Here is a 24,139-nt window from a genome sequence, read left to right as displayed (position 1 = left end):
GGTGTTATTCTGATTCAGAGGACAAAAGACAGGTTAATGCATTCTTTCCTCTCCTGCACCAGCAGAAGCATGCCAAAAAGCCAGAGAGAATCACTCTATTTGGATTCATTGCTCCTACCACCTAAGAGCCTGAAAACTGCTCTGTATAGAGATGGAGCAAGTAGAAACTGCAATGAGAGGAGATTCCTCTCATCTCTGGCATCTGATGGACTCTGGTAAGAAATTCATGCAGACAATAAAACCACTGTCCTCAGAAAGAAGCTGAATGATCCTTGAGGTTTTGAAAATACATTTTTGCAACCTATGAAAGCAAAAATTTGGGTTGGTATGCTATTTGGAATACAACACAAATACTATGGAAATATTTGGGAAATTAAGAACTACCAGCATATGCACGGAGTGGCTGCAGGAATTAGTAAGCATACCAATTAGTAGCTGATGCCTATAAAACATCACTTTTGTCCCATTTAATGGATCTAATTTATATTAAGTGTATTCAAAACATCACTTAAGGTTATTAGCACATCTCTGAAATAATTTCATTCAACTGAATAACTGAAATGCTTTATGTACCTTTTATTAATGCATAAACATTATTAACTTGCACTTTACCCATCTGAAATATTAAAATGTTAAAAGGAGCATAAAACAGAAGATGACTGGATGTTTCCTGGTTGTTCCTGGGTGAGATAGGCAGGTAGAATGAACCATGACCAACCTGTGAGCCTTCCTTTCAGTACAAACACTTGCAATGAAATCTGATGTCAATCAGAAACCCTCATTAAAAAGGCATGATCATTTGCCACCAGTCCTTTAAAACAACCTAACAATCTGAAAACTGAATAGGAAAGAAGGCTTCTGTTAAAGATTGTCCCAGCAAAGGGTCTGCCATCATTATTTATATCCCATTTATATGGCTAAAGCTGCATTTCCTTTTGGTTTACTACAGACAGATTAAATTTAGATCTAACATGAGGTACATTCTACTATACAGTTAACTCCAGCTGAGATTCCATGCAGACTTGTTAGAAATATATTATTTTTCCAGAAATACAATGTGAAGGCCATGTTATAATACTCTAATACAAATAAACCTTCTCTTTTCCTTCTCAAAAATATTTTTCAACACTGTAGTAACATGAACTACACTAATTCTCTCTGGAACAAAACAGAATGCTTGAACCATGAGAAGTATGGAAAGGCTGTGGGTATTGTCTATCTGGACCTCCAAAAAGCAGTTGACATGGTTCCTCACAGAACTCTCATACAAAAACTGGCTGCTCATGGCCTGGATGAGCAAGCGCTGGCTGGACAGTCAGGCCCAAAGAGTCATTGGTGGTCAATGGAGTCAAGTCCAGCTGGCAACCAGTCACAAGTGATGTTCCTCAGCTCAGGGTTGGGATCATTTCTGTTTAACATCTTTACTGATGATCTTGACGAGGACAAAGAATGTATTATCAGTAAGTTTGCAGTGATCTGCATGAGGACAGGGAGGCTCTACAGAGAGACTTGGATAGATTGGATCACTGGTCTGATGCTAATGGTCTGGGCTTCAACAAGGCCAAGTGCTGAGTCCTGCACTTGGGCCACAACAACCCCAGGCAAAGCTCCAGACTTGGGGAAGTGTGGCTGGAAAGTGTCTGGCAGAAAAGGGCCTGGGGTCCTAATAGACAAGCAGCTGAATATGAGCCAGCAGTGTCCCCAAGAGGCCAAGAAAGCCACATTCGAGGAAGAAGAGGCTGAGGGGAGACCTCATCAGCCTCTACAACTACCTGAAAAGTCACTGTAGAGAAGTTGGTGCTGGTCTCTTTTCACAGGTTAACAATAGAACAAGATGCAATGGCCTCAAGCTGCAACAGAACAGGTTTAGACTGGACATTAGGAAAAAACTTTTCACAGAAAGAGTGGTCAGAAACTGGCATAGGCTGCCCAGGGAGGTGGTTGAGTCACCATCCCTGTATGTATTTGAGGGTCGGTAGGATGTGGTGTTGGTGGACATGGTTTAGGGGAGAACTTTGTAGAGTAGGGATGATGGTTGGACTCAGTGATCCCAAGGGTCTTTTCCCACCTAAATAGTTCTATGATTCTATGATAGAATCATAGAACCATTAATGTTGGAAGGGACCTTAAAGATCATCAAGTTCCAACCCCTCTGCCATGAGCAGGGAACCCTATCACTAGACCAGGCTGCACAAAACCTCATCCAACCTGGCCTTAAAAACCTTCAGGTACGGGGCATCAACAACGTTCCTGGGCAACTCAGTCCAGTTCCTCATCACCCTTATAGCGAAGAATTTCTTCTTAATATCTGACCTAAATCTCCACTCTCAGTTTAAAACCATTACCCCTTGTCCAATCATTATCTTCTCTGATGAAAAGCCCCTCCCCAGCTTTCCTGTAGGCCCCTTCAAGTACTGGAAGGAGCTCTAAGATCTCCCAGAGCTTTTTCTTCTCTAGGCTGAACAGCCCAAATTCTCTCAGCAGAATCACCTCCCTGCCCCTGCTGGCCACACTTCTTTTGATGCAGCCCAGGATGCAGTTGGTCTCTGGGCTCCAGCACACACTGGTGGCTCATGTTGAGCTTCTCATCTACTGCCACCCCCAAGTCCTTCTCCTCAGCACTGCTCACAATCCATTTTTCCCCCAGCCTGTATTTGTGCCTGGGGTTGTGCTGACCCAGGTGTAGGACCCTGCACTTGGCCTTGTTGAACTCCATGAGGTTGGCACTGGCCCAGCTCTCCAGCCTGTCAAGGTCCCTCTGGATGGTGTCCCTTCCTTCTAGAGTGCCAACAACACCACACAGCTTGGTATCATCAGCAAACCTGCTGAGGATACACTCAATCCCACTGTCCATGTCTCCAACAAAGATGTTAAACAGCACTGGTCCCAGTACTGACCCCTGGGGGACACCACTCGTCACCTGCCTCCATTTGGACATTGAGCCATTGACCACAACTCTCTGGGTGTGGCCATTCATCCAATCTCATATCCAACGAGTGGTCCATCTGTCAAATCCATGCCTTGTCAGTTTGGAGACCAGGATGTCATGTGGAACAGTATCAAATGCCTTGCACAAATCCAGGTAGATGACGTCAGTTGCTCTGCCACTATCCACCATCTCTGTAGCCTTGTAGAAGGCCAACAGATTGGTCAGGCATGACTTGCCCTTAGTGAAGTCATGTTGGCTGTCACTAATCACCTCTTTATTTTCCATGTGCCTTAGTAGATTTTCCAGGAGGATCTTCTCCATGACCTTGCCAGGCACAGAGGTGAGACTGACTGGTCTGTAGTTCCCTGGGTCTTCTTTTTTTCCCTTTTCAAAAATAAGGGTTATGTTCCCTTTTTTTCCAATCAGTGGGAACCTCACCAGACTGCCATGACCTCTCAAATATGATGGACAGAGGCTTAGCAACTGCATCCACCAGCTCCCTCAGGACCCGTGGGTGAATCCCATCAGGTCCCGTAGATTTATGCACCTTCATCTTATTCTTGAACATGAACTAAAAAATTCTGCTCCAGATCATTAAAAGAAAGAAAAAGCTGGAGTTTTTTTTCTGCATAGCTTAACTAGGTAAGGAGAGAGAAATTATTCAGCGGGTGAGAGGGAAAAATATGGGAAAAGAAAATATTCTTTCAAACAATTTGAAGGAAAAAAGTGATTATTTTTTTTTTTAACGCTATTGATGGGGCTGTGATAGGGCTAAAAGAAGGTCTGCACTGTCTCATCTGAAGAGTCTGGGTTGACATTGTTTACATTCCTGTAGGCTTTTAACTGGGCCCTTGTCTGATTGCATGTATATACCCTTTTAATTTACAGCTATTTCAAGTCTTACACGCTTTTCAGTACATAACATACAACTATAATCAAAGTGCTCGTCAGCAGATCACATGAGTTTGTTATTTTGGCCATAGAAGTTATTTTTTAATAATAACATAAATACATTTAAACTATGTAAGTTGCTATAGGGCAGTAGAACTGTTTAGATAGGACATATTCAGAACCTTTCAAGTTGCTATAAAGAGAAACTCTAGATTCAGTGTGAACACAGATAACATCAAGTGGTATGCCAGGGGAACCCAGAGGTTGAAGATAAGGCTTTCCGGGAAAGAAAGTTAATGACTAAAAAAACCGTATTAACTCATTTAGAGAGTTTTGTACCTCCAAAATCTTGATTTCACATCTGATATTTTCCAGTTTGTTGACTCTTAGCCTTCCTCTGCTCTATGCTTTGTGCAGTGCCAAACCAAGAGTCTCTATCATTCCAGGCTCATTTCCACAGAAAAACAGCATCAGCTGCTTTCAGGTTGAGAAACACTCCCACAGACTTGCCGTCTAAAAAGAATATGAAAAGCCTGGTTATTTGACCTCAGGAGAGTGACCAGTGAATAGCACTTGTTTTCTAACAACTGCTGGATCAGAAGGCACTGTGGGCTCCTGAATAGAATAATAGAATTGTTACGGTTGGAAAAGACCTTTAAGATCATCAAGTTCAACCATTAATCCAGAACTGCCAGACCCAACACTAAACTGTGTCCCTAAGCACCACATCTACACGTCTTTTAAAGACCTCTAGGGATGGTGACTCTACCACCTCCTCAAGCAGCCTGTTTCAGTGCCTGATAACCCTTTCAGTGAAGACATTTTTCCTAACATCCAAGCTAAATCTCCCCTGACACAACATGAGGCCATTTCCTCTGGTTTTATCACTTGTTACTTGGGAGAAGAGAACAAACCTCATCTGGCTACAACCTCCTTTCAGAGAGTTGTAGCAAGCGATATGGTTTCCCCTTAGCCTCCTGTTCTCCAGACTAAACAACCCCAGTTCCCTCAGATGCTCCTCATGTGAATTGTTCTCCAGACCCTTCACTAGCTTTGCTGCCCTTCTCTGGACTCACTCCAGTATCTCGATGTCCTTCTTGTAGTGGGGGGCCCAAAAACTGAACACAGTATTTGAGGTGCAGTCTCACCAGTGCCGAGTACAGGGGCAATGCTAATGGTAAAAAGTATCCACCAGTCTGCAAATGAATTCTAACTGCAGTTGTCTCTAGACTGCTCCTGGGCATCTGAACAAGGAATCACTGAAGCAATGGACAAATCTTGTCCCATGCTAACAGTGGGTGGGCCTGGTGTGCCTCAAAGGCCATATATGCTTGAACACTTCATGGTGAACTTAGATGGGAGAAGAGCCGACACAAAGACTCTGTTGCCCTGATCTAGAGGTAGAGATACCTCTAAAGCAGGCAAGAAGCGAGCAGACAAGGTCTCTCTCATCAACATCCCTAGCATGATAGTTACTTGAAGGGGTCAGAAGCTCAGTGGAATCCTGTCTGTCTCAACCACTCTATCTCCAAGAAGAGCATAGAGAACAGCAGGTACCGAACCCTGTTTGTATGTCAAGAGGCATGCGGGGAAGAGGGGGAGCTGACAGCATGGCTGGGGTCCCCTTACAGTGCACACCCTCCAAATTCTGTCCAAGCATTGCAGCACTGTCTTTGCAGCACTGACTTTGGTTTAAAAGTCATCTTCTGGCACTCAATATGCAGAAGAATTGGCTGTTTGGCACCCACTGCACCAGATGTTACCTTGTAAACTAAATGCACAACTCTGCGTCTGTCCTCACAACAAAAGAATAATCAGGTTTAGCACTTAATTCTGTGATTCCAAGTTAATAATATTTAAGATTTATAAATATGTAACAGAAGTGTGTTAATTCTGTAACTGCACTAAACAAAACAGGCATGTAGCCGAGGAATGAAGCAAAATGTGTCATTAATACTCCTAACAACAAGGATTCAATTTATTAGCAGTTTTGGCAGAACAACTGCAAAGAACATTGCTGTTGTGAAGCACGTTTGTCATTTGACAAAGGAGGGGCTGTTATTCAAGATAATAACAATACTAGGTTTATTTTAAGTATTCTAAATATATCTGCTTGAAGGATTCTCCAGATTAGAATGTTTGTCTCTAATCTCAAGGTGGATTTCACATTACTTAAGGGAGTTCAACAGACCAGACACCAAAGAGCACTGCATCACAGATCCTGGTATATCACAGGCCGCTTATAGCTTTGAGTAATCAGAAGTTTCATGGAAGAGGGAGGAGTTCTCAGACCCCTCTTTGATAGAAGGATGACTACGGCACTTCATTCAGCTTTTTTCACTCCATCACTTCTATCTAAGTGTGACAGATGAGAAAAGCTAGACAGCAAAACAGCAAAAGGTTAAATTAATCATAAATCATTGCACACCATCGATTAAGGTATTTATCCCACTCTGCATATCTAAAGTTGAATAAAATGCCTGGAGGTTTTTTGGTTGAGCACACTGAAGTAATGAAAACAATTTCCTAAAATAATATATAAGAATTGTCAAGAGTTCTTAAGTAGAAGTCCAGCAAGATTAGTTTCCCTCTCAAAAAGAGCAGAAAATCGGTTTCTTCAGATCCCCAATCAAATGCACCAATAAGTGAAATTTTGCCTATTGAAATGGAAAATCAGAGTACATGTGATAATCTTGCAAGTTAAAAAGAGTGTATATCACAATCACTGCTGTTACCACAAGGATAGTGAGACAAATTTTATTAAATATACCAGCTTGTTCAGCATTCCTCAACATTTCATTCATTCAAAACCAGTCCCTGTTTTTCTTTCCTATATTGATGATTCTATTAATCTATGAAAATGAGTTACTCTGTGATGTTGGTCTAGTATCCTGAACCCAAAACTACAAAATATCTGTGATTAAAAAGGGGACTTTTTTTTTAACACCCCCTTTCCTACTGCAAGTTAACGACATGTTTAGGGGAAAGGGAAAAGCCATTTCCCTGAGTACATTGTACTTTCAGCTGCTTCAAAGGTGAGGACCTCACCATCAATGAGGACCAGTGATGTTCAGCACAAACCATTGCAACCTTCATGCTGTTTTTTAGTGAACCAGAAGATGAAGGCTGCCGTGCAATAGGAAACGGGGAAGGATATCCACACTTTTCTACCAACTATTCTCTGCTGCACTGTACTTGATGGCTGAATACAAGGTTCATGTCCAACCTGCTAGAGGCATCTCCCAGAAGTTTGCACCATATGCTTTGGTAACTGAATTCAAACTCCTTAGTTTAGTTGCCAGATAACTGGAAACACAAGAAGCTAAAATAATTCCCAGATGACAGGCCAACAGACAAATAGTATAAAAGGAACATTCAGAAGAGCAGAAAACTAATATACATTTTTTCACTCTGGAGGAATTTCAGGAAGCTCTTATGGTGGAAACTTCCAAATGCCATACTGAAAGATCTGTCTCCTAGTTCAAAAGACAATGAAAGATAAACTTGCACAACTATTACTTGCAGCAATGTAATTCTTTACTCAAGACCACTCTAGTACCAGAGTACTGAACTCTGCAAAATGTAAGGCAAATCTTTTTAAAGGATTTAACAAAGAGATCTTGGGAATGATGGTGCAGAGAGCCTAATGTCCAAGAGAGAGAAATTGGCGCAGACTACAACAAAGAACTGACTTATTTGGCACAGGGATAAAAATTAACAGAGTCCACAGAGTTTCTGTAAAGATGAAGTCATATCTCACTATCACACTGGCAGTCCTTGAAGGAACTATCATGCTTATAAGTAAGGGAAATTTGGCTAATACACGGAGGGATTCAGCAAAATCTAGGATCCAGTTCCTCAAAACATCCAAAAACCTATAGGATAAGAGCTGAGTCCACAAAAGGATGCATGTTTGATTTAAAGAAAGGAAACAGAAGATACATACCAATTTTTACAATTAAGAGAAGTTACTGATGATGTTGGGAGGGAAGTGGTGCGGCAACCTCAGATGCTGAACAAATTTATTAATGAAGCTGAAGGGCAGTAACCACTATGGTAACAAAACTTGTAGATGACACTAAATTGCTCTGGGTAGTAAAGATCAGGGCAAATGCAACAGATCTTGAAGCCATGTGAATACTAGAAAGAAATTTGCATCAACAGGATAAGATTTGTACAGTGAAACAGTTGCTGCTGAAATCCACATATGGTCCACATTTCAGGATTTATTTGTTGTTTCTTGGGGTTTTCTTTATTTAATTTGGACTAGTTTCAGTCTCCTTCAATGGAGTGAATATCTGCAGACAGGGCACTTAAGTGGCATTTCTGTAGCTTATATTTTTGTTAAATTACATCTGAAAAAAGTTCAGTCCATAGGTTCTCAGGTGACCTTCAGTGTGAACAAATGTACCATTAGTGGAGATGATCAGGAGATCTGTTTCAAAAGTACTCTCCTGCTCCTATACCACTGATGCAGGTTCACTCTATGAAGCTCAGGGACCAAGCAATAAAATAGAAGGGAATAATAAAGACATATAGTTTTAGAGTGCTGGACATGTAGAGAAAGCCAAGAATCATGATTTTGTACACAGGGAGATGAAGTCTGGGCAGACTATTATCAGGCACAAATGAGATCTGAGAGTCACAACAGCACAGCTCAGGGCTCTTGAAAGTAAATCACATTATAAGGAAAGGAAAAGGAAACAGAAATAACATTCTCTCCTTGTAAAATGTTCATCCTTATATTCTGGTTTCACCACCCTAAAAATTTGTAAAATTGATAAAATTGAATATAATGAGAGGAGGGTGGCAAGTACATTCAGTGACATGAAGCAGCTTCCAGCCAAGAGTAACTATGCAGAGAAGGGCTTTCCAGCCTGGGAAAGAGATAGCTGAGATTGGGATGTCACAGACATTCACAGAGTCATTACAGGAATGAAGATAGTGGAAAGGAACAACTAGCTTTAGGAACAGGAGCATATAGCAATGGCCATATGGCCATATAACAATGGTCTTAATCTAGAGCAAGGTAGATTTAGATTAGATATTAAGAAGAAATTCTTTACTCTGAGGGTGGTGAAGCACTGGAACACGTTACCCAGAGAGGTGGTGGAGGCCCCATCCCTGGAAACATTCAAGGTCAGGTTTGATGAGGATCAGAGCAACCTGATCTGGTTAAAAAGGTCTCTGCTCACTGCAGGGGGAGCTGGACTAGATGGTCTTTGAAGGTCCCTTCCAACCCCACACATTCTATGATTCTATTATTAACTGTCCAGTCTATCTGAAGATACAGAGAACAACTGGGACATATCACATGAAACTAGCATGTGGTGGATTCAGAATGAGCAAAAAGATGTGAGTCCTCATACAGCACGTTGTTCAATTGTGTGCAAGTCCTTGTAGCAGGAAGCTGTAACTGCTGGACATTTACATCCACTGAAAAGCTGACTGGACCAAATCAATGGGAATGATAATCTGCCAAGGGCTACCACCGCTGGCTCAGCTGGGCTTTGAGCAACAAAGTGCAGCAATACAAAGTATCTTTCTGAAATAACCACACCTGCCTGCCCTTGTAGTCTTTCCTAGGCATTAATTTCAGAGCTGAAGAGCAAGTTCTGATCTGACTTGTGTAGCTGTTTCTGTATTTGTACTAGCCTTGCAGTCACCAGTCAGTGGAACTAGTCCACTAAATAAAAAATCACAAGTTTACTGAACAGAAAAAAAATGAGAGGTTGACTCAACAGAAATTTGATTTCTTTTTATTTACTCTGGAACATAATATTGGATTCTTAGATTTATAACCCACATTTGTGCTGGGAAAAGAGTTAACACGTCACAGTCTTACATGAAGATGATGGAAAACAGTAAATGTCACAGGAAATACATTTCTGGAAGTCTAAAATTGTCTTTTAGCATTCAGAATTGTAATTTTTCAATATATTTATTCCTTCCCAATGAAATTTCCTAGCAAATGATCATGCCTTTAGTGTGCTAAGATCAATTTCATTAAAATTTCATATACATGATGGGGAAAGAAATATGTCAGTAAAGCATGTCAGTTTTTAATGACAAACTCTAAATTATAGTAGGCTGAACATTCTCAGCAGGCTGGAGGATTTGATTGTAGTGTTTTGAGTCTGTCATACAGAATTGCACATTTTGACTTTTGGACAATATTTATTATACCACAGAGAACAAAACCAAATACTTCTACAAAACAATCACTTAGTAGTTACTCCTTTTTTTTTTTCTTCTTTTTGTTTCTTTCTTTTTTTTTTTTTTTCTATCTTTATTGTCCTTTACAAATACTTCCCTGCTTTGTGTCCTCCCGTGTTACTTTCTTCTATCAAAGATGAATTTGGGAAGAGTTTGCAAAAGCCTGTTTTCCCCCAGCCCTTGAAACCCTCATAGTAATTACCATAACCTAAAATTATCCAGTTCTGTAATGTGTTCATTTACAGCTTCAAATAAAATATTGATACTTGGTTCCAGGGATGAGTTATTACAAAAAACATTTGGAGCTTGTATTCTGTGAACTCCGATTGTTTCATATTTATAATGAAGTCCAGAAGACTGTATGTGTTGGCTGGGTGTCACTAATGACAATAACTGTTGCTCCCAGCTGTTTGTTCTTTAAATACAGGATGCAGCTGAAATAAGATCTGCATCTCCCACCATTTGGCTTCCCTACTTTAGAGGGGGAATCATACATGTCCCAATTAACTGTCAACATGATTGCTTCATTCAACAACTCCCATACATAAACCAAGAAAACATAATTTTAAAAAAATGACTATATCTTGATGGAAGTAGTTATTTCAAGGAAACTGGGGTCTCCTGTTGTTTGTTGTTTGTTTTTTTTTACCCACCTTCTTAAACCATTGCCACTAACTAGAATTCTAGTTTCACAGAGTTGCTACAAACGAGCAGTTAATAAGGCAGCTGTCTGTGGCTTCAGCTGCTCTATGTAAACTAAGCTATTATTTTGGAATTGGTGACATAACTCACAAGGAAAAGGTGATTAATCCATCACATAAACTAGGACACTTCAGACTATGAGTACAAATGTGCATTATTAATTTGATCCAATTACTGTTTCACGTATTGGTACAGCAGAGACTTTTTTTTTTTTTCAATCTGGAATTCAAAGCTTTACAGGAAAAAAATAATTTAAAAAAGAAGAAGAAGAAAAGATGGGAAAAAAACATATCAGTGGCATGGTTAGATTGCAGAGAATAACTCTGAAGTGGCATTATGGATGCCACACAATACTATATCTCCGTGATTTGCCAGCTGTGGAAGATATGTGTGCCATCAAACCAGTGACATTAACAACAACTAGAGCTTAGATCTTGCTCAACCACAAGCTTAGAAAAGACCAAGTCATGCCCTGCATTAAACTCAACCTTGCTAAGGACAGGTTTTATATCTACCTCTGGGATATCCCAGTCCCTCAGTCAATACCCTGTCCTGACCAGGGTCCTGGACTACTGCTGGGTTATAAATGCTGCTGTGGCAGCAGTTTTTGGGGCCTCAAAGATGTCTCGTGCCACAGTGAAGAACCTTCCTTACTCCTTCAGGTATTCCTCAGGCACAGCCTTTGCAAGGGAAGGCATGTGCCCTGCTCGTTGTGACCTGCATAAGAAAATTACCATTACTTTACTTTCAGCATCCCTCCTACCACTGACGATGTGAATATAAATTGTATCCAAATGCTTTCAGTGATACTGTGCACCCCAAAGCAAGAGCTGAGGCATAGAAACACCTCTACACTGCTATACTCAGCCTATAGGTGCAAGTAGCTCACTGCTCTCTGTCCAAGAACCTGGCCATTCATAACCACAAGGGCAGTGATCATGGTATTGAAGTTTAAATCATGACAAATTAAACACAGGTTTGTTTAGAAGCTGCAATCACATTTAATCAAGAGTTTGGAAATCTGGGCTGACCAAGCCATGGGAACATGCAGTGCTGTACATAAAGCACATGCAGAGGTGCAGTTATAATGACAGCTGCGTGTTAAATGCTTAGAGTTTTGCTGCAGCCCTCACATTAGAGGATGGATGCACCTTACATAAAGTGTTACTCTTCACTGACATCACTTGCTGTACCCTTCAGTGAGACCAACATACATCCTAAATTTTGGCACAGCTCAACATACTCCAGCAAACAGGAAATCCTGTGTCATCCAGGCTCCTTTACTGGGATTATACTTTTCTATGAGACATTAAAAAGAGGCCCCTAAAGAAAATAAACTAGAAGCCTGAATTGATCACTTCAGCACTTTGGAACAGCAAATCTTGTACTTATTTGAAGGCTGGAAAATATATCTCAGGCATGATCAAAAGTAAAGTATGAAAAATGAAAGAGCTCTTTAAACACAGATGTTGCTACAGCTTTTGCTAAGCATCCAGTTGCAAAGGATCCATTGTTAACACATAAGCAGTTCTTAAACATACTCACTATTTAAATTTCACAAAAAACGGATTTGGGGTTTTGTTCACATCAAACGAATTATAACAAAGAAACAGGAGACTGAATTTATGAGGAAGAAAAGCAGACATATTCATTTCCTTTCCAAAGCCAAGCACCGTAAGGAAACCACACTTCTGCTGCTGAAGTTATTCAGTGATGAAGAGTTTAGATTAGCATGCAAACAAGAAAATGTTTGACTACATAAAAGATAACCTGAGTATCAGGACTATATTTTATGCAGAAACTAGTTATAAAACTGCTGCATAAATGATCCTCATAGGGATAATTTAAGGAAAATAATCTGAATATTTACGTACCTGACAAACATTCAAGACTCTGGGAGATTTTTCTGCTGTTTAGATCCCCATCCCCTAAGCTACAACGCTTGGCTGTTATACCCAAGGTCAGGCTGGCCATAGCTGCCAGGCTTGGCACTGGGAGCAGCCTGGCTATGTGAGAAGGGCTAATCAGCCCAGGTGGAATATCACACTAAAACAGCCTCCCAGTACCACGGCTCGTGTGTTCACACAGCTCAGGTGTTACTGCAGTCTGCTGTACAGACACATCCTGGGGTGCTAAAGATAACAGGACAGCTGGCCTCCAGAGTAGGTATTTTAACATTTCATCAAAGCAACGGTCTAATAGCCCATTGAAAAATGTTCACAGCCCAAAGGATGTATCCTACTCACCTTCACTTTGTGCCCTATGCCTCTCAAAAATACTGCTTCAATCTTACCAGCCTCACTCCTTCCCTCCTACTGCACATCTGCCCACCAAAATACGGTGTTCTATCTTGTCCCTGCATCCTTGGTCGAGAGCTTCTGCTGGCACAGCAGAATACACAACCTACTGCTTCCTACTACAAACATCACACATATTAGAGCATTGTGCATTGATCCTGTGCTTATTTATTCTACTTTCTTACTTTGTAGCACTGGCAAGACACTTCTCTTGCATTTTGGACAGCAGCAATAACACTGGATAATCAGCAAAAGAGACACATTGCAAGAGCTTATGAGCCACATGCATTTTGCAAGCTGGTGGTTTGCCACTGTCCCCATAAAATTAAAATGAACCAGGTGTAGAAAAAGGCTGCAAAAATCAGATTGGAAAGAGCTTTTGTTTTTCTTGAAGGGAGATTAGAGGGGCTTAGATTATTTAGTCTAGCAAAATGAAGAGGAACAGATAAAGAGAAAGGTAAAGGAGGATATGTTTGCTCTCTATTAAATATTAATTAATACTCTATTAATTTTTAATAAAGAACTATTCAAGAAAAATTGTAATGGTGTCACAAAACAAATGACTAAAGGTTGATCATGAATATATTTAGTCTAGTCATGCAAATAAGGGTTCTAGCCATTAACTGGGTTTGGAAACAGACTTCCAACGGGAAAAAGTCTAAACACTTCTCAAAAGAAGACTGTATGAAGAAATTGTGTGTCTCTGAACTCCATTAATTATTCAATTATATGCCAAACCTGTTCTTTCATCTTCCTGCTAAGGGAAGATGCTAAGTCCTAGTTTTGAATGTCCTTTCCTGGATCTTGGACAAAGTCAAAGTCAGACCATTTCCTTTTTTAAATATAGGGGGGAAAAACACACCCTCAGAGGATTTTGGTAACTCCTATAACTGCTTTTTGTGTTTTATATAATGAAGTTCACTTTTAGTATGAGCTGGAATGAGTCTTCTATGTGGTCATCTGATCTGCTGTCAGATGTTTATGGCCCTTCACATCTACCACCCTGGCCTAACTTTGAACTATTAGATTCTGAATCTTATGTTCAATCTCTGCAATGGCACCGTGCTCCTAAGATCCAGCTCAAATACATGGATCCATCACCAGAAGCATAAAGTGATATGTGATTACAAGGACAGCAGAGGATGTTCTAAAGGAAATTTTCAAAAATAACTTGTTTGAATCTTCACTGTAGTATTACACTGACAACCCTGCCTATTGAATAATATTGTAGTCAGTGATCTCTCATAAACACACAACTGATATCTGTAATACAGAGGTGGCATTAAATATTTACACAAAAACATCTATCACAAAAAGTTGTTTCCTGATATGAGTTACTCAGTATGAAGTAAGGATTTATTCCAACTGTTGGATCAAATGCACTGGGATATATCAACACATTGAAATATAAAGTTTTTACTTCTGCTGTGCTCTGTTGGAATAATGTTTGATTCCTGCATGAGAAGTAAGAGAGAAGTCAAAGACACAAAGGGGCAAGTACACCAGAAAGATCAAAAAAGAGATCAAAAGAAAAGGCAAGTTTTCACTAATGATTTTAAAGAAGAGTGTTAAGAAAATAAATGGGGGTAAAGACACAAGTGAAATGGACTATGATTGTTTAAGGAATGTAGGGAACTTTTAAGGACTAAATTTTAGACTTAATCCCATTTAGAAAAAAAAAATTCTGTCTAATAGCAGTTTCATAAACCTCTTAGAAGGTTTTAGTACAGTTCCCAGTGAGAAAAGAATCCACAGAATGAGCCAATACATGGCATTTATGTGACAGCATTATCAAAAGGCTCATAGACTCAGAGAAAGCCTTGCAACTGCAGCTTCTCCATCCTCAACAAGTGTTTCCTTCAAAACAGGGTGTGGATGCACCATTTCACACTCAAGAATGATTTGTGCTCACAACCTCCCTGCCCTTCAGTTACATTTTCTGTCTGGTTCAGCAAGTGACTACAAATAATACATAAAATGTAAATGTACTACAGAAACTCCAAAACCAAATCCCAGCATCCCAGGTTAGTCCCACTGATCCCTCACTGTTCACTTGTTATGACTTAAATTCAGGTCTGTCACCCCACTTTCAAGGCAGTCAAAAGAATTAGCCAAAAGAAGCAGCCAAAAGAATTTCAACTTTTTTTTAAACTTTTCTTTTTTTTCTTTTTTTTTCCCCCTCTGTAAAATATGTTCTTCCATGTTTTCTTTGCTCTACAGGCATATAAAAGTAGTCATACAGAGTCACCAGCTGGGATTATCAAGATACTAGTCTTGTTTGCAAGAGCAGAACTGTCAGTCTCTCCACCCCCTATTACTGTGCCTGGTGTTCCGAAATTTCAAGAGCTCTAACTGGAAGTTTTATGGGGCAACTGATGAACATAAAACAAGAAAAAAACCCCACACAAACCTGAAAAAGCCTACCAAGGCTAGAAAACACACAAACTATTCCATATTCATAATTTTCAAGGAAAGATCGTTTTTTGCTTTACATGTGTTCTGTGTATAAGTCCTGTAGGAGTATTACCCACTATAAACAAGGAAAAACTAACCCCTGCTTCTAAATCAGCATTGCTGTACTGGGATTTCTCACCAACTGAGATGATGGTTTTACAAAATGAATGCAGCAAGTTGCTAAACTCTGCTTACAAACCTGCTCTCTGCAGAAACTGTAGATGTGTACTGAGATGGGCAGATTCAGCAGGCAGGATAGAAATCGAGTGGTCTGCAGAGCCTTCATATAGTCTATCAATCGTAATTACATGTGATAGTCTAGTGACTAAATGATTATTCTAAACAATTAAACTAAATGTCTTAACCCTTCCAACACTTGCCCTTCTAGAAGTCTGATTTCACGTCACACCGTAAGGAGTTAGGAAGAATTTTTCACCTTGTGAAGAAAATTTATGTGATAAAACAGTTCTACGCCAATAGCAGGGGATGTGCAACTGATTGCTGGTACCATTGATTGATTTAATTTATTTCTTTGTTTTAATTATCTCCCTTCAGATGCCTGATGGTGATTTAATGTCAAGGTCCTCAGAAATTAATGCAACAATCATGTCCTACCCTCACCTTTATAGTTATCAGGAACTGAGAAATTAAAGAGAGATGAGGAAATGAAAGAGCAGATGCAATGGTATAAATCCTGATCCTCCAAGGTGTTGAACACCTTGCAATGCCCTCCATGATAAACTGTGAGCAGAGGCAGCTCACCAGATCAGTATCTACCCAAAACCAAAAATGACAATTTATCCACCTGACAGATATTTCTGACAGCCTGTAGAAGGAACACGGCACTACTTTATTTACAAACTGTAAGTTCAACTAAAATACTGTATCCAAATGAGTTTCCAATCAGAAACAAATGTCATTGCAAACTGGCTACCGTTTGTTTATAAAAGGCAAAAATATCAAAGTAATCTCAGGAAGTCCTCTGGAAAATACTTGCTGACCCACAGTAAAATGTGAGTACAGTTTGTGTTCCCATTTTTCTTTTATGGTGCTTGACAAATTGACACACAATTATTAATTATGGGCACTGAGCACCACATGATTATGCATAAAATATTGCAGCTGATTGGAGCATAAGTCCAGCAGCATTTGCAGGAAATTAAGTAGCATTCTTGAAGATACTGAAGCCTACAAATTTTGAATCATGACATAATTAAATTTCTGAAGCAGATATTAAAAATGTTTTTAATTTTTAGTTAGCACTTAACCATATTGCAACCTCAGAGAGTTCTCTGGAGAAATGTTTTGGATGTAGACCTTAACAGGCACTGCATTACTGAAAATTATTCAAAAGAGTCTAATCTTTGACATTTCTTTGTGTGGGGTATTTTCTCATTTTTTCTCTAAAATGGAGAAAAGTAAGTTTTCACTTTGAAGATCTCAAAAAAATGGGAGAACACTTTTGTGATGTGATGAAACTCCTGCAACGGCACAGTAGCCCGAAGTGGAGAAGGCCAGACACAACAACCATTTTTCTCCTTTCTAAAAACTATGGTAATGTGTCCATGACCTCCTCTTCCTCAGCAGAGCCATAGTGGACTTGTGTCCTCTCCCTGGATTGTTCTGTGCTGGTATCATCTGCTCCCAGACAGGATAAGGATGGACATGGTCACTGATGGGTGATGCTTAGTGGGCAGGAACATCATCTCCACCTTCTCTGCTCTGCATGTCAGAAGCAGAACAGTTCAAAAGAGAGACAGTTTGTATACACAAAAGCATAAAAATAATTCACCTACTGAGGAGAAGCTTCAGAAAACAGATACTGTGCAATCACTGAGAGAGAGCAACAGGTTAAGTGTTTTAAAATGGAAACCAGTGATTCAAGCCTAAAGCCAAAATTTTTCTTCTGAAATGAAAATCCCAAATAAAACATAAATAAAAATAGATGTGTAAACTTGTCAGAGATTTATTTTCTCCACATGATATCTCATTTTTGTTAAATAACAGGAATACACACTGTGTTTTCATTTGTTAATTGTAAACTAAATTTATTATGAATCTACATAATTTTCTCAGCTCTGGAAGGCCACAATTGTTCCTTCAGCTTTGTCATGTCAGTCTGAACACACCTATTCAAAGGCTAAGACAGACATTACAAGGCAAACAAAACAGAGCCCTGGAAAATCTATGCATTGGAAAGTCACTTGAAAGTCATTATTTTTCTAGTTCCTTACTCAAGGAACAGGGATAACTGCATCTGCCCATTCCAGAAGGCTGCTGCTGCTGTTTTTCTGGTTTTGTCTGGTATTGTTTGTCTCATATTGCTCAGCTCTGAGAAGTGACTGCTAACAAAACATTTTTAAAGAGAACAAATACAGATAAGCTGCTCAACACAGTCAAGGGCCTTATACTCAATGCATTAGATGTTTCTGGTTCAGTCTGAAGACGTAATTCAACAGTGTTAAGATAAACTCTTACACAAACACAAGTATTTTTGATATTCAACTGTAGATAGTGCTTCTTGTGGGTCCTGAACTCACTCTGCCTCGAGACAGCTGCAAGGGTTCTTCTCCAGGTTCCCTTTGCACCCAGTGCTGCCCACACGAGGGGTCAGTTATGGCCCCGATGGCTTGATCCTGATGAAGCATGGAGATTGTCACTGCACACTGAGAGATGCTGGGAGATGAGCAGCTTGTTAGAATGACTGGAAATCCTCTCAGATAAACTGGAGAGGCACAAATATACCCCTATTCTACACTTCTCCCCTTCCATGGAGGTTTTGTCCCCCATCACAATATTGATAAAGCATTTCACTACTCAGAATCACGTTGACAGGTGATCAGTACCCACAGACCTGAGTTTTCAAAAGAACTCAGTTCCTTCCTTCTTGTGTTTTCCAAAATAAAGCAGTGTCTTTCAACACAGCAGAGCTGCCACATCTCCCTCATCAATATTTACAGAGAGGATCTCTTCACAACATCTTTTTGAACGCCCTGGGTGTGCATTGGGGGCTTGGGCTGCAATATAAAGCTTTCTGAAAGATTGCTCCTGCTGTGACCTCCAGGCATACTTAAAAACAAGCAGGTAATCAGACACTTCCTCATCGAAGCCAGTGAAAGCACTGCCATCTATTTCAGTGGGGGTAAGACATGGGAAGCAATGAGTGTCTGGGATGGAAAAAAATAATGCCACTTTCCAAAGAGTTTGGTTTTAGCAGGTAACTGTAGAATTTTAGCAGTCACCTGCAACCCATCTGACATACAGTGTAAAGCACTGGGTATATTACAATCAATATCACTTAGTATTTGTAGAATCCTAGAATGGGTCGGGTTGGAAAGGACCTTAAAGATCATTTAGTTCCAACCTCCCTGCCATGGGTAGGGACACCTCCCATTAGACTAGGTTACTCAAAGCCCCATCTAACTTGGCATTGAACACTTCCAGGGAGGGGGCAGCCACAACATCTACAACTTCTGTTGTGTTCCTAGAAACATACATAGAACTTGAGAAGCTGATAAATATTTAGAAGGAGAACACTGGAAAGAGAACGTGCAAAAGGGACAAAACTGGGAGCAGAAGGGAGAAGGAAGAAGACTCTGTACTTGGGGGTGGCTTAGCAGGGAACAGGAAGAAGGGCAAAGGAAAGAGATGGAATGAAAAATGGGTGAAAACATATGACTGAAAATCAGAATTGTTTTTGTCAATAGTTCAGAAAAATTATATAGTGCTAATGCCCTTTTTTCCCCCTGCTATATTTGAGAACCTTGAATTACTAAAATAAATAGACCTGTAAAAACACTTGTTCAGACTGCAGCCTGTTTCAATCAGTGTATGGCTCACCCATCCAGGGCCATAAAGGCAAGTGTTAATGAGTGGTTTGCAAAATGCAGTGTCAAATTGTGAGCACAGGTTCAGAGTGAATAAGGCTCTGGAATGCCAGTGTTCCTGTGTGTGAACAGCTGCCCAGTGGGCACTCTGTCCTCCACCAAGAAGAATTAAATTCTGATAACACTGAATCTATCAAATTCACTTTGTCAGAGTAAGATTTTTTAAATCTTGTGGTATTTTTAAATGCATGTACACAACCGAAGGAGTTCTCAGCATGAAATACAAATATTTATAGACAGAAGTCATTCTGTCTCCAGTCTCAGTTAATTTTTCACTGTAATTTTTACAAACTGAGAAAAAACATTTCATCTACTTGTAGCAAACCCAGAGGCTGTTTTTTTTCCATAGACAGTTCAACATATTCTCTCATCCTACAGGGCTGGATTAAAACAAAATCCCTCATTCCTCATTCTGCAAAAGAAAAGCAAAACACCCTCCAAAAACCTATCAGTCCTCAGCCCATTTCCAAGAAGTGAGTTCTGTGATTCCTCTTCAATATGAGTGATCTCTTGATTTGGAACTTGCAGATCCCTTCTTTCCCCATCTAACAAGCTTATCTTTTCAGTGCTAGCCTGTGCTGCAGACTGACAGGTCTGAAGCAAAGGAGAAGACTTTTTAGCCAAGATCCCCTGCTCAGTCATGTAGACATGAGAGAAATGTGCAGGGAAAATCTCAGCAAACTGAAATAGATTAAGCGCAGGGAAGAAAAAGAGGGACAAAAAATAATAATTAAAGAAGATAGTTTCATTTTTCTTTCCAACCTACTGGGTAAAATATCTCTTAATAAGTTTTTTATATTTTAGCCTCTTTTCACCTAAGGTTAACTACATCCTTCCCACATGAGGCAATACCTTGGCATCTTTTGCATTCATTTCCTCCTGTTCCTGCCTAGACAGTCTCAAATGAACATCTATCACTGTAAGCTCCACACGCTCTTTGGTCCATCATGGGAAATGGCATTTATGAAAGACACCATGGCTTTCTACCATGAAAATGTCTACAACACTACATACAATGGAATTACGACCTCTATAAAGAAAGGGGAAAAAAATAACCCAGACAGGATATGAGGAACATCTGTTTATAAGAACACCCTTAAGATCCACAGTCTGAGCATGAGAACTCACAGTATACAGCAGACAAAAGGGTAGGCACCCGGAGCACAAAGAAATAAGACCTGAAAGGGAACATTTTAAAATAAATCGTTTCTTCTTAGATCTGAATTAAACCAAGATGATCACTTTAAGTTAATACAGCAACATCATGGGAAAATGATTCATCCTTTAACTGCCATAATATTATCATTTACAAAAACTACAAATGATTGGTAAATCAGATTTTGTGTACATCCTGAACAAGCCAATTAGTACAGAGACTATAATCTCCTGCAATCACTCTCTAGCCAATTGCTTCCTATCACTTTTTTTTTTTTCATTAAAATCGTCTGTACTTGTGCTTCTTAATGAAGCAGGTAACTAGTTTTGCATTTCAGTAATTTGATTCCTTCAGCTAGAAAAGTTTACATATTTCAGTTCATCCAATCTTCTGATGATTTACTTCCATGCACATCAAAATATAAATGTTACTAATCCACGTTTATCGGTAGAAGAATAGGCACTTAATATGCACACGGCATTTAGACATGAGTGAAAAGTGTAACGCTGTTTACAGACAGTATCAATAAAACCCTCTTGTTTTTAGCTTTAGAAGTGCTGCAAAGCCTGATCATTACACATGCCATCATATCTGCTGCCTAAGAGGGCTAAATCCCTAACAGAAATTGTCAGAATAGCCAGCTTTCTCCAAATATTTTTCTGAAAGTGAAGAAATAAATTTATTTTGACTGTTTTGCTGATTTCTTTCCAGTCTGCTTCCCATTCCCCAGATCTTTGAGAAATAATTATGTGGCTGGAATTCTAAAATGATTCTGCAGAAGCCTTATAGAAAATACATTTTGATTTTGCACGTTAACTTATCCCAGAGGTCACTAAATCCTATTCCGCTGCAAGATTGAAACCAGTACCACATATCCAATTAAAAGAGCAAAATCAATATGCTTTGAATATCTGCCTGTGTAACTGATTAAAGTCCCTGAGAAATTCAGCAGTCAAATTTGTTTATTTATGTTTCTATGTGTCAAATTCTGAAAAGCAAACAACACTGCTGAAATTGTGATCTGTTCACAGACAAATGACAAAGAAGAAATGGGGCCAACCTAATAAATTATTTGTTCACTGCATATAATTCACCCCCCTCTGCCGTGTCCTCAAGCAAATATCCCATTGCTTTCAGTCCACAAAACAGCTGTTGAACTGCCTCCTGGCTCTTTGCCGGAAGCTTTCTTGAATGAGGAGCAAGAATTAAGGACAAATTTCAAAACAAGAGGAAAAGGAGAAAATACTCTGCTCTTTAAAGAATCATGGACTCATTTTAATAAACTACAATAAATCACTTTTTCTTTGCATGGTGAATCTTCAATTTATGAAGTGCCCCATTTAGCATTATTATTAAAATAGACTTCATGGTTTTTAATTGGTTTCCTTATCAGTCCCAGAAAAACAGGGGTTTTTAATATACTGGGAATGGACTAACTCATTCCGCTAATTTCAAATCCATGCTTTGCAGAGTAGAACTCACATCATTTGGCTTCTTTCAGCTTATGCAGGAATGAGGGAGACAGAAGAGAGGGAAAATAAGAGCAAAAAATCAAAAGAAACTAAAAAAGGATTCTTCTAAAGGTACAAACTGCTTGCAAAGGGGACAAAACTGTACCAGGTTCTTCATCTCCATCTTGGGGACAGTTGGGATTGTGTTGTACTCCTAGGAGATGCACAAGCACAAGAAGAGCCAGGGGTTTACAGGCAGCTCCTCAGCTCTGCCCAGGTGCATGGGGAAACAAAGATGAAACTTGGCTAAGGACGAACAGCAGAGGCAGGACAGATGTCAGGATTCACTCAATCCTGTCCATTGCCTGCCTTGCACCAGCAGTGGTGACACCTCTGCCCTGTGACATGCTGGAGAGGGAACCACAACCATTCACACCAGCTGAGGTGCTTTTGGGATGGCCCTTTGCTCCCTGGAATTCACCATTCACATTCACCTCCTCCCCCATCCATGCTCTGCCATGTCAGCAAGGATACCGGTAAATGCAGCTCTTCGTTGGTTTTCCTCCCCAGCCTAGAGTCTGGTCTGGAGACCAGGTCCTCTGTACTCCCTACACTGGGTTGTATACCCTCAATCACACACTTGTTCTCAGCATTTTGGGGAAAACCCGTCAGTAACACCACAAGGATTCGGACTTTCCTAAGTCTTACCTTGTGTTACTCAACCCTGTCAGCAGGATCCCTGTCTGCATCCACGATCAGGCTCTATGCAATCACCTGCATAATGGCCAGGTCCTGCTTTGAAAGCCTCACTGATTGATGTATTATCCGGGCCCAAGCAGACAGGATTTTGTTGAAAGAGGAGATGGGAGTGGGGAGCAGAGCTTGCTGAATGTAGTTTTTAAAAGTCACTGCACAGACCAGAGCACAGCAGCGTGGTCCTGGCTCCAAGCTCCCAGTGACTCTGGATGGGTTCAGCATGTAGGAACTGCAATTCTGCAAACCTGGGCTTTTCAGACACCCTCTGTCTTGCTCAGGCATCATGATAAATGGCTTTTTCTGCCACAATTATCCTTAACCTTTTCATTCTTTCAAAAAAATATCATCAAAATTCAACAGATTTCTAAATGCACACAAAAGGTCACACACTGCCAGCCCTTTTCCCTTGCACTGCAGGATTTTAATGTGCCTACCTAGGAGTGGATGGGCCTTGTTAACACAGTTAAGGACCCTTTTAAACATAGTGACAGTTTTAACCACTAATTTAAACTCTGTTTTGCAACTATGGAGTACAGGCTCCAAGCCTTGGCTTACGGAGGTAATAAACCAGTTGAAGGCCAGAGACCAAAGAGTTATCCAGCTTTTTAGAAAACTTGTGGTGCTTCTACCTATTCCAGCAGATTTGAAATAAGTGCATAAAAGCCCGGGGTTATTATTAATGAGAAGTTTCTGGGCTCTATACTCTTCAGTATAATTTATCATATTTTCTGGGTTATGAGGGTGAACTCAAAAGATAAGGACTGTGGAATCTGGCAGTCTTCTGTGTTTTGCAGGTGTTTTTTGTTTTGGTTTGGTTTAAGTCATGCTTGGCTTTGAATGTTTACACTTGTTTCCTCCAGCTTGGAAAACAGCCCTTAGCTAGGGACATGCTATCACCTTTATACAGAGTATCTGCACTCGGTTCACTTTTAAACAGAGTTCAACTCCTCTGAGGAGTCAGTTTCCTATCCTTATGGTGGATTCCTAAAGTGAGGTGGACAGAGGTGAAAGAGGTCTGAAAAACTACTTGTATTTCCCAGAAGAGAAGTACTTCAGATTCCTACTCCATTTCTGGGTTTTCTACAGTAACTAAAGGCATGAGGGCAGTGCAACAGGGATCAGATACTGTTAAGAGGGACTTCCCTGCAGCAAGACATTGGAGAGCATTCCCGCAGAGTTGGTGTTTGACATAGAGTGGGATAGACCCACCACACCAAGTCCTTCTGGGACTCCATCCAGCGGAGAACAGGCAATGTACTGGTGTAATTTGAAAGACACTTTTGGGCTCATTTCCAGCAGACACCAATTAGTTCTCCCAGAGCAAGTCCAAACTGAGACAGCACATCAATTCCCAAATGGACTGAGGATGCTGTGCTTTACCTAAGAGCTTTACTCACTCT

The sequence above is a fragment of the Chaetura pelagica genome, unplaced genomic scaffold (assembly GCF_000747805.2).
Source record: "Chaetura pelagica isolate M959 unplaced genomic scaffold, ChaPel_1.0 scaffold115, whole genome shotgun sequence".
NCBI classification, from domain to species: Eukaryota; Metazoa; Chordata; class Aves; order Apodiformes; family Apodidae; genus Chaetura; species Chaetura pelagica.
This window is presented reverse-complemented; position numbering follows the sequence as displayed.